Source organism: Aptenodytes forsteri, unplaced genomic scaffold, assembly GCF_000699145.1.
Source record: "Aptenodytes forsteri isolate BGI_AS27 unplaced genomic scaffold, ASM69914v1 Scaffold220, whole genome shotgun sequence".
Classification (NCBI taxonomy): Eukaryota; Metazoa; Chordata; class Aves; order Sphenisciformes; family Spheniscidae; genus Aptenodytes; species Aptenodytes forsteri.
Window position 1 is genome coordinate 675584 of NW_008794168.1, and position 11105 is coordinate 686688.

Sequence of the window (11105 nt, forward strand, 5' to 3'; positions counted from 1 at the left end):
AAGCTGCCATTTGACAGATCACTTTCAAACTTTTTAGCTCACCAGTAGTCTGTGGATCATAAAGTAACAAATATTCTTGGACATGTGTTCTGAGACTTCAGAGCCTAGTACACTGAGAAGATGTCACTGCAACGCTAACTGAAAATAAGCATAATTAAAATATTTTCCTAAGCCAGGCTTAAGAATTTGTGACATCAGTTAGTTTTGCAAGAGTAAATATTTTGCTGACATACTTGAAACATTTTTTTTTCTCTCTAATGCAGCAGGCTTCTACAACTTTGTTCATGAAGGTCCACAGTAAAGAACATATTTTGTTTCCTGCATTCAGAGATGACAGTTCATGCACTAACAATCACTGATTCTTATGGTTTACATCCAATTTCTGCAGCTGTTTTATAACTTACTCATGACATAATCACTATTTGTCTTCAAGATGAGCAGTAGCAGGCCACCAATTTGGGGGAGAGGGCCAGAAGACACCAAAAACAGTGTGGGGAGAAACTAAGCCAAGTAATTATACATCAATACTTAAGACTTATGCTACAGCAATTACCCACCAGCTTTAAAAGCAGACAAAACACATGAGCATTCAAAATTCTTATTAGGACAAGCTATTATTCACAGCAATAATTAGAAAGTCAAAATTTAATTGCTATGAGCCTCAACCTAAGTAACCAGTAAGGATATTGACAAATAAGTAGTAATTCAACATTTAGAAAAAACAAAAAAAGCAGGGCCACAAAACACTTAGAGGGACCAGGTTAGAAAGAACAGTTACCCACATTAGCTCTGTATACAACCAAAACTATGACAAGCTGTACTATGAGCCCATTCATTCATGGATTTGAGACACACATGCCTAAACTTCTCCCATCATGAACACCACAGTAACTACAATCATAACAGACAGTGTTTAATGAATTGGAGGTCTCTGTTGGACACAAATACTGACTTCCTCTACTCTGATAAAAATGTAGTTCTCTTTCTTAAATCAGCGGGGAGTAGGGAGAGGAATTAGAGTGAAGTTATTGGATAAATTAAGGCTTCTAGTCACAAAAAAAAGGACAAATAATTTTTTTAGGAATTACTGCAAGGAAAGAGTAAACAGTAACATTTTGCAAACTGAAGCACGATCACACTGATACAAAGACCCTAAGCCCATACTCAAAGCACAGAAATATTTCTCCCTACAGACCTGATTTTAAGAAAAGCTTATATACTTGATTAGACAGTTTAAATCAGTAGTAATTTTCATCCTATCTTTGCAATGATCAGGAAAAAAAACCCACCAAAAAAAAAAGGACTCGGGAAAAATTATCTCTTGCTTGTAATCTGCATCTTGAAAAAGCTGAGCAACCAGTCATGAATTGACTTTGTCTCACCTATTTTCTTCACCTTCGGCCATTTTTGCTTAGATTAAAGCAGTTCTCATACAAATACATTCAAGTAACTGTTTACACTGGAAATGTACATCACTTAAGTGAAAGCATTTGCTGTTAAGAATGACAAGTCTCTTGCCATGGCTACTAACCAATTATGTGATCTTCGTTTTTCCAGACCAACTGCAGAATATTCACTCCCTGCCTACAGTGTTAGTAAGAATCTCAACCTAAACAGATTATCAGCTTTAAATGGTGAATAGCTGCAATAGATGTCAAAGTTGTAATACACAGTAACAGTAAGGCACTGAAAACCAAATTCAGCATTGTATTATGAGCTCTAGCTGCAGCTAACTACACTGGTTTTGATAAATTTGGAGGGTCAGTGAAAGAATAGTACTTTAAAAACAAAAATTGCTACTTTCAGAAGAGTAGTATAGCTGTAAAGAAAAGATATCAGAGATTTGTAATATTAATAATTTAAACACTGCAGTCAACACTGGATTCATAAGCAAGGACAATGATAACTTATTAAACTGCTGATCATACTTTTTTCTATAAAAGATGAGAACCATCAGCATTGTAACATTACATGGTATTTTCTTTGCTTACATAAAGGTCTTTCAGATTTTTGGTGAAAAACACAACATATCCTGTATAAGTAAAAGTCAGGAGGGGGCGGGAAGGGCATGACAACAGGGAGAGAAAAATCAAGCTGTGAAAGCAGTGACCCTCCCTAAAAGCAGTGGAGACATCAGAAGAAACCAATCCTCACACTGTTGGTGCTTTTTAAAACATGGAAGAAAAATGCACAAAGTACTAGTTCTGAAAATGGTATGGTATCTGCATACTCTTGAAGCTAATCAGAAGATCCTGAAGTTCTTAAGAGGATGAAGAACTGTTTCAAGTTACTCTGAGAAGCTATTTACTGGACTGTGGAAAAATGTACTTTAAGAGAACACCTGCATGAGTTTGAATATGACAATTTTTGCTCAGAAACAGCTGCCTTAAAAACATTGAATTCCTCTTGTTCTGTAGTAGGAGAAAGGTGACAAAATGATGGCAAGAAGGAAGTCAAGACTTTAAGAATGAGGACCACCTTGGAATCACTTGTTCACTAACATACCTTGCTTGTCCCACAGCAAACATGCTTTCCTTTCTTAGACTTTGATAATAAGCTCTGATCAAAAACCCTGCTTTGAAATTACTTCACTGTGCATGCAGCATGAATGGAAATGAAATGAGAAAGTAAATTAATCGAGATAGGACTTCAGAATGAGAACTTTCAGAAGCAGCAACAGGTAGACTTTTCTAATCGAATTAGATTAGAAAATCTAATTTTCTCTCCAGAAAGCTTTATATCTGACCTGAACTAGATTCATTAACATAAACATTTAATTGTACTTCCTGAGATTTTGCATCAATCCAGATATTGGTAATAACAACAACCACCACCCCCAAAAAACCCACATCCCTTTTTCCTTTTGGAAATGCACATACTTATTTGCAGAGAGGACTAAATTGTCCTTCAGTACTTGAAACAAGGTTGAGTCTACTCAACTGAGGAGCAGAGAAGGGGAGAAATGGAAATTAAAAAAGGGGAAAAGTGAGGTATCTTCCAATGAGAACAGCATCTCGGAAGGCAGGATATCCTTTCCCGTAAAAGCAGGTGAGGCTTTCTAGAAGTCTGTCCTACATATAAATGGAGCACACACAAGAACAGTCAACCACACCTCTGCCTTTTAAGCTGATCCCCGTTTCATATAAAACCTTGTGCCACCCTGTGATACCCATGCCCCCATGTAGCTGGACACAAGGCAGCACTGACTGTGCAGACATGGGGGACAGGATGGAGTGAAGGCCCCATAGCTCTCACTTGTTTGGACACGGTCATCCTTGAGTATGTCCTCGCTTGATAAGTCTGCCTCTGCCACATCTCTCGCAAATCTTAGTGAAACTTATGCCCATGCCCCCATGTAGCTGGACACAAGGGAGCAATGACTGTGCAGAAATGGGGGACAGGATGGAGCGAAGGCCCCATAGCTCTCGCCTGCTTGGACACTGTCATCCTTGATAAGTCTGCCTCTGCCACACCTCTCGCAGTTCTGAGGCCTAAACTTATGTCAAGGGCCTAAAGACCCAACCAAGGGCTTATCTACCGAGACCATGTAGCAACAAAAGCATAAAGGACACGGACTGGAGGAGGCTCTTCGGAGCTCCCTCTCAGCTGGACTGAGATCCCCGAACCGTCTGTGACCACCGGCTTGATCCTTACTGACAGGTCGTATTACCCTCCCTGTGTATGTAGTTGTGTCGTGTTATGTGTTACTATTTCATGAACCTGTATGCTTGCTTAAGGATTCTGGCTCTCACAATAAACTTTCACCATATAGTACCTGCCTGACTGTGGAGTCTGACTAGTGGTTGTTTCCCCCCCTTCTTTTGGCACTACACGGTGCATGACACACCCCCACCCAAACATAAGTCTCCTAGAAATGTGGTTAGAGGCCTAAGTGTGACTGAAAACTAGGATGTTTATTTACAGCAAAGTCTCACACCCCGCCCCACCCCCCCCGCCTTTTCTCCTTCAATTAATTTTATACATATGGGGAAAAACAAAACAAAAACCCCACCTCAAATGAATCCATATAAATTCCTTTCTTCAAGCATCTAACCTAAAACTATTTGTAATGCAATGCTTTCTTTACCCCTGGTTTCCCACCAGGGTCACAGCAAGATATTACCATTTAAAAATGTACTTTTCATCCACTATTAATACAGCCACGTGTCCCTAGTGATAAGAAATAACATAAATTTGCCTTACCTCTCTCCATACAAGCCGCAGGTATACACACAGGTATAACTGAGGGTAGGAGTGAATCTCCCCCTGCAACCTGAACAGTTAGGAAAGCACATGAACCAGAAGACAGTTTGCTGCCCGACAGTTTGCTTGCCCTCTCTGTCTTATGGCTGGCACCTAACCATAAAGTATGCTTTCACTGACAAAATGGAGATGCAGAAGATGGAGATGTAATTCACCCAGGGTGCACTCCTGCAGTCTAGGGACTAAAAGATTTCTATCCTTACTCACGCCTAGAGAAGCCTTTTCCTCCTCCCTTCAGCAGTAGAGAGAGATGACCCGAAGGACAGCCACTGTGAATGCTCCCTCCCCCTACCAACATAATGTCAACCGTATGAGTATCCAACAGTCTGTGGTTTCCAAGTATGTCAAACACCTGCATATTCCTTAACCCTAAAAGCACTTGAGTCAGATTTCTATGAAGTCATATGAAAGGCAGAATTTACTGTTAAGCTATTTTTTTAATATACTCTTGTCAGAGCATGGATTTTGACCAATCATATCTCACAAAACTGCAGTTCCACTGACGGCGAAACAACCATTAATGAATTTGTGTGTCATCTTTCACCACTAAGACAAAGATCTTCTGAAGGGGATTAATGAACAAAAAGGTCATTATGTCCATTCAATAAAGCTCTCTGCAACTGGAAGTTTTTGAGAAGGTAGTAGTAAATTAATCTCCAACATATTTGCTCCCATTCTGGTTTCACTTTGGTGTTCAGATCATTGCCTAAAACACACATGGTTATAAAACAGGACAGGCAAGCAATTGTCCAGAATCATACAGACATAGCCAACTGTCTTCCAAGTACAATTATGAGTTACATGACCTACATCCTCCAAACGTTATTTTTATTTATTTTTATCATTCCTAGAAAATTGAATAAAGACAGTCTAATCTACAAACATTTTTACAGTTCAAGTTGAAGACCAGAGATTAAGTTACAGACATGCAGAAGAACAGACACAATACTTGCCAGTATATGATAGGTACTTACCTTTGCATACTAGAAGCCTAAGCACTGTACTGAATTTTAGCAAACATTATGTTTGTCACGGCATTTGGAAAACGTTACCAAGAAAACTTAACAGAAATGTCACCAGGGAACTACTCTAGAACATGCCTTCTCCTATACTACTCAGCTCACAACACATTAAATCTAGAAAGCTGGAAATTTCCATATTCAAAAATCTCAACAGCAAACACAAGATTCTAAACTGGACTTAAGCTACCTTTGTTCAGCATACTAGGGAAGAATTCCGTGTGGGGAACTTAAATACTAAATTAGGAAAATCAGTTTTGCAACAGAAACAATTATTTGATTTTAATAAATACCAGACCAGAAGTCTGACATCTAATAAATCTTTCAGTTCTTACCCACTTAGGGTAAGAGATTATGATCTAGTGAAGTTCATTATTACGTTTAAATTGGATTTATACAAGCTCAGAGGAAAAAAGTTGGGTTTTTTTTTTTTTTTGAAAGAGGGTCAAATTAAAGTCTATTTAGGGGAAATTTTACAGACTTCAGCATGATGGCACAGATCAGCTAGAACAACTTACTATGCTTTAGAATAAGTCAAAGAACATTACTGGAAAAAAAGTCAAGCTTATTACTATTTCATTTTATATATAAGTGGCCACATCTGGGTAGAGTAGTATCACTCTAAGAAGCAGCATCAGTGGTGGACATTAAATTGCCAGGTAATGTTACACTTTACAACCTAGTTAGCATAGTAATCTTAGAACAGATAAACTTACAAACATTCCCTGTATTCATTAATTGTTCCGCTCTAACAGGAATCTAGGAGACGAAACAAAGCAACACAATGGATAGAAAAAAAAAAAGCCTCTGAGGTACACATTCAGAGGGAACTGTCATCTTAATAGGCTACTCCCAAAGTTACATAGTTAATTTGCCAAGATTGGGATCTCAGGATTCAAGACTACTTCTGAATCATTAGGAAGACTCTCTGAAAACAAAAGGCAAAAGGATGGAAGATCCACCAGTGACCTTAAAGAAAGCAACACATTTTATTGGAGCACTTTAATTCTAAAGTAATTCCAAACCTGCAGATAAAAGCAGTCTTAGACTTCACCAGGCAGGCTCCCCAACACTCTGACACTAAAACAAACAACTCTGGAAACCATCATTAAGAATAGTTAGGTTACCACACCCCACCACTCACTCAAGAAAGGCAGCTGTAGTGATTGAACCCAGGGCCCTTCAGCTGAGGTAGCTGGCACTGTTAGAAGGGGACTACCAGCTAGAGCGCAGTCAGAGAATAGGACCTGTGTACAGCTAGGCCAGAAGTGGTGAAGTGAAAATGAAGAGATGACTTCAAAGACAGCAAGTGGACTCAACAATTGGTCATCATGATAAAAATGTTCTTATGCAAGGCCACCATAAGTCAGCAACATGAGAACTGCAAAACTAATGCAAAACACAACAACAAAGGAGTAACTGAAATGATACAATTCCATTTTGTTCGAACTACCATATGGAACCAAAGGTCCAAAGTTAAGTATTTACTAAATCACTGAAATCCACAGAACTGCTCTTGAAATAAGTATCTACACTCACCAGTACTTGTAGGTGCAGACCTTGAATACCGTATTGGAACATTCAACAATAACATTTTAAAAAAACAAAAACAAACCAAGCAAACAAACAAAAAACCCCCCAAGAGCTAATCAGCTCTTAGGGGTTTATAAGCTCTATAGCCTTATCAAAAAGACTATAAAAACCTACTTGTAAGTGCTTACAATATACTGTCAGTAACTCTTATTCTGCAAGCAGATCTCAAAAAAAAAAAATCATCAGAAGATATTTCAACAATATCTCAACCACCTTGCAATAACTGCAAAGATGAGAATATCATTAGTTAATAGTCAAGGCTAGTAGTCACCACAGGTAATGACAACAATTTCTATGTATTTCAGCATTTTGTGAAACCATTTCAATAAAGTTTAAGTTAGCAAGTCAAACAAGACCTCATATAGCATATATTTACAGCAGTTTCACAACATACATTACAAGAAAGAAACAAAAAGGTAACCTGGGTTCATAGAGCCATTCTCCACAACCTGACAGCCAAATCAATTTACCTCCTGAATTCCACATGCCATCAGCAAATTCACATTTTACAGTACAATAGAAAGTTAATTGCAACCACCACATGGTGAAAGCAGTAAGTTTGAACTAAATTATTTCACCATTGTTTGAAATGGATCAGTGATGAGGCCCCTTTGTCACTACAATCAACTGTTCCTAGATAAACACAGATTAGTTAACTACACTGTTTCAAGGAATTCAACACTTTCCCATGTCATAGAGATGTAGATGGAAGCAGTCTGCACATTTATACAAGGAAGGTCACATTTCCCATTCCTTTAAGTCACATGGTATGCTGACATCTAGGCAGCATCTGGATAGCAAGTGGGACACATCTTGATACACAGGAAGCACTTACTAGGAAAACCAGTGTTAAGGAAGATCAGCATTCGCCTTCCGATCATAAAACCACCAAACTCTGAAGAGTAGTAAGAGAATGAAAATGAGAAAAACAACAAACCAAAAAATTCTCTCACACCTGGTATGAGAAACAAGCTATCTAACCATACAACAGGAAATAACTTTCCATAATAGTGATTCTCTCTCTTGGCTCAGCTTCACTGAACAGCTTTTGAAAGATGGTTTTTAAACCACTTTGTTGAATTGGTTTTAGTCATCTACAAAAACATAGTCTCATGCCATACCATCAAGAAGTCAAGTTTGATCTGTCTAATACCTGGGGAAAGAAAGGAAAGGAGGCAAGGAAAACCAAAATAAAAGCATGAAAAAAGTTTACAGCAACAGGCTTCATTAAAAAAAAGTCTGTTTCTTTTCTTCAGAAAATAGAATCTTACTGAAAATCTTTCATTTGTCAAACATTAAGCAAATTATGCATTACATTAAAAAACCACTTTAAAACAGCTATTGCATCAGCTAGATGTTTACAGATCTGAACATGTCGAAGAGTGTATCTTGGCAACAGATAGCAAGGAAGGATACAGGGTAAGGAGTCAATGGAAGAATACTACTTGGATCGAGAAAATACACAAAAAGTATTGAAGTATAAGATCAAGTAAAAGTGTTTATTACCTTTAGGACTTTATATTTTAATTGGTGATTTCATAAATATTTAGAACTACACTGAGTCATGATTTACTTGATTGAAGATTCATTGAAAAGTTATTTCTTGTTAGAAGAAATTCGTTAATTTCTAACACCTTCCAGCAAGCTGATCACTGAGACTGCATTTCTTGCAGTTGCCTTTTTCCTCAGTCTCACATCCCAATATGAAAAAGTAAACAGTTTTACAACAGAAGATTTTACTAGTACCTGGTTTTTAATTTGGTTAAACACAGCCTAGCATTACCAACAATGACAAAAACACTAAGTGTCTTCACTTAGTGGTACCAAAGACACAAAGATTTGGCAAGTTCTTCAACTAGATCAGCTCCTCATGGAATACTGGGACCCACAGTATTGATTTTTGACCAACTCATCAACACAACCAAGACAGGAATAAAAATCTTCTAGGTGTCATAGAAAAGAACACCATTGCAAGCTATAGCGAAGATGCTATAAACAAGAAACTTCACAAAGCTAATGAAGCAGAGCTGAATTTTACGGAATAAAATTCAGTTCTAGCAACAGAACTATCATGTACCAGTTAAGAAACATGACTATTTTTAAGTGATCCATTATTTAAACAGATGTGTTGCGGATGGTCATTTTGTTTATTTTGCTCTTCAGCCTAAGAATCAGCTTAAGTATCCAAAGGCCTATTCTGAGGCACCAGCTGCATACCTCAGTACATTTCACACTTTTACTAAGAGAGCAATAATTTCAAAATTTGGTGGCTATCATAATGAATGACTAATTAGCTACAACTGGTAAACTAGCCTAGTGGCTTTACCAGTATTGCCTTCAGGTTGTTAAATGTAAAAAAAAAACCTCTGACTGCTGCAGGAATCTACTGATATATCAAGTTACAGACTTTTGCTCGGACTTTCCATCTAGAAGTAGTACAGTTGGCTCAGGAGCCATGACGTAGATACACATTCCAAAATGATCTTGTAACTTGGATGACTCCACTCAAGTTTTATGTTGTTGTAAACTCATTATTATAAATTATTTTCTCCTCACTGGTTAATCAATGCTTGTTAATGGGGATGGAAAACAAAGCAGAAAAAAAGTATTAATATATGATCCATAACTCTAGCATTGAAGTGTAGTATTTATTTCTATCTCGGTAAAAGCTGTATGATTATGCCATGCCAGTGCTTCTCCACTAGAAGCTTCCAAAGCAAAGTAGACAAAGACGACAGAGCTAGGACATTCGTTACTTTAGGGCAGCGCTCAGATATTAACAGAAGCCATGGCTATCCATGTGTATATGACTGAATAAAGACCACGTCTTTAAATATAATCTTTGAAAGATGAAACATCTACTATGAATTACAGTAACATGTCTAGAAAGCAATATAAAGCATGTCTTAGCACCTTCAGCATTCACCCTTAAGTTACAACCCAGATATAAGTCTGTTCCATGGCAGATCACTTTAGATATGCTCAAACTACCTTCAAACGTTATTTTGGTTTTACGTCATAAGCAAGCAAAAAAATAAGCCATATTCATTGAAGCCAGAAGGGGGTGCTCTGAATAACTGAGGTGGGGGGTACTGAACTGAACATTTGCCTTGTGTTAGGAGAGGTCAGAAACATGCTGTCTTGTTTTAGTTTGGGAGCTCACTTAAGTTCACGATGCCATGCCTTTTTTACAAAAAAGGAATCTGAAAAGCAGGAGCGCTCCTTGTAGCAAAAAGGAAACGTTTCGGTTTGTGCTATTGTCATCACAAGGGCAAATTAATCTGTGACAGAAAACTAGCAACGAAAAGACCTGGCAAGTGTTAATTCCAGTTTTGCATCCCATGATTTGTGAGCTGTTTAAGATACTGACAAGGAGACATAGGGAACGAAAAGAAATCCAAAAAGCCTGTGCTATGGTTTTTACCTACACAATGCCTATTCTGACATAACTAGTTCAGGTTTTTTTAATGTGACTGCTGAGTTGATACCTTACACCAAACTACATCCTGAAATGAAAGAAACGGCCCTAGATCATTCTGCAAGTGTAATACAGTATTTCATCTCTGCCAGCACTTTGATGCATCAGCCTCCCCCCATCCAAAAAGAGAAAAAGATATGCACATTCCAATCAAGCCTCTCTCAGCGGGGCTCACCCAGTTCCCCCCTTCCTTTCCTCCCTTCCTCCCTCGCCCCAGGCCTTGCCTGGTTCCCAAATCCCCTTTGATTTTAGGTTTCATTTTGTTGTAAACAGCAAAACGAAAGGAGAAAGCTTCCAAAGCGAGGATCCTTACCCTTGAAATCCCGCCATGCGCGCAATAAGGAGGGTGAATTGTTTTTCCTCTTTTTTTTGGATGGGAGATGAGGGGGGAGGGGGAAGAAACAAAAGCTTAAACGGAGGAAAGACTAAGCGGCGGAGACAGAGGGAGAAGGCGGAGACCCTGGTGGAGGAGCAGGGCGAGCGTCAGCCATGTTGTGTGTGTGTTGGTCCAGTATTTACAAACCTGCAGCTGCAGCAGCGCTTGGAGTCTGGGAGAGAGGGGAACGAAGGGAGGGAGAGAGGAAGGCGAGGAGGGAGGAGAGGCAGGCACAGAGAAAGGGAAGGGAGGGAGGGAGGAGGGGAAAGCGGCAGCAGCAGACAAAGGATCCCAGCGCAGCCCGAGCGGAGCGCGCACACACTCGCACACACTCACACACACGGGGTGCCTCACACCGCGGCAGCGCTGCCCGCAA

General features: G+C 38.9%; 1 protein-coding gene across 1 annotated transcript in view; it reads right to left on the bottom strand.

The window, feature by feature from the left end:
* SPIN1 (spindlin 1) overlaps positions 1-10730 on the bottom strand; it is a 53238-nt gene extending 42508 nt beyond the window's left edge. Inside the window, exon 1 of the mRNA XM_009281662.1 lies at positions 10667-10730. The gene's annotated coding sequence lies outside the window, so the exon portion shown is untranslated. The remainder of the gene's footprint in view (positions 1-10666) is intronic.
* Positions 10731-11105: the final 375 nt, after the last annotated feature.